Source organism: Rhagoletis pomonella, unplaced genomic scaffold (assembly GCF_013731165.1).
Source record: "Rhagoletis pomonella isolate Grant_MI unplaced genomic scaffold, Rhpom_1.0 Rhpom_scaffold_00011, whole genome shotgun sequence".
Classification (NCBI taxonomy): Eukaryota; Metazoa; Arthropoda; class Insecta; order Diptera; family Tephritidae; genus Rhagoletis; species Rhagoletis pomonella.
This window is the reverse complement of record NW_023458565.1, coordinates 6,262,729-6,264,003: the sequence shown is the minus strand read 5'-3', so window position 1 is coordinate 6,264,003 and position 1,275 is coordinate 6,262,729.

Below are 1,275 nucleotides of genomic sequence, written 5' to 3'. Positions count from 1 at the left end.
CAAGCTCTTGAATGACTATTTGGCGGATGATTATCAGAACATGTACACTGATGCGTCTTTAGCGGATCAAACAACTGGCTGTGGCATTTTTGACCTCTCTGACAATTCTGAACATGCATTTCATATCCCTATTAAGGCTTCATCATCCTTTGGTGAGCTCCTTGCCATAGATGAAGCGATTGAAATAGCAAAAAGGAAGAGGTATTGCAAGCTGGCCATATTCACTGACCGTGTAATTTCTTGTCAAATACTCAAACAACCCAAAACCACAAATAGTATTGCCTGTGGGATTTTCAGGAAAGCATCTGAAGCAAATTTCCCAATAGACATTGTATGGACGCCTAGCCATAAAGGGATTTCAGGTAATGAGAAAGCTGACGAAATTGCCAAAAATGCAACGATAAATAGTTCTAGCAGAAATTACAGACTCACGATGGACGAAGCAACCAAGCAGATAAAAGATGACATGTACAACATTTGGTATAACTCCATTTTGGAATACTCACGGAATCACCCGAACCTCTTTGCTTCTACCTTTGTCAATAGGAAAAAACAGACATGGTTCAGGAAACTTTTACTGTCCCCTGCAGTATAACTGTCAATTCCTTCGAGCCAACTTAGATTCAATAGAATATTATCTGCATAAATATGAATTTGATTTTGCCTGTTTTAGTGAAATCTTTCTTTCCAGTCGCACTCCGCACAGAAAACTTATTAATTTTCCCCCTAATATTGGCATTGGTGACTTCAACAATGAAGTGACCAGAATGTTAAACTTTTTAGAACCTTATAATAATGTGTTTTTAATTGGTGATTTTAACGCCAGAGCAGTTGCCTGGGGTGATAGTATAGATTCCAACCGAGGTAAGCATCTGACGAATATCATCCAGAACTCCTTCTTTAATAGCCTTAATGGTGGTAGTTGTACCTACAAAAGGGACATCAGGTCTGAGAGTGGTTCTATACTTGATCTTGCTTTCAGTAATAGTTCAATACGATGTAATTGGTCTGTTGATCCCATTCGTATTGGGGGAAGTCATCACTTTCCCATAACTCTGGATACTAATGCGATAATTAAAACTCCAAAAAGGTTCATGGCTAAAAAGAAGTTACTGAGTTCTTTGAATGAGATTGAGTGTGATTCCAATATTCATGACCTGGAGTTCAAAATTCAGGAGGAAATTAGCAATGCAACGTATACCACTAGAAATGAGAGAGTACCAAAATCCTGGTGGAATGAGAAGTTAGCCAAAATCTATAGATTCCTTATAATTA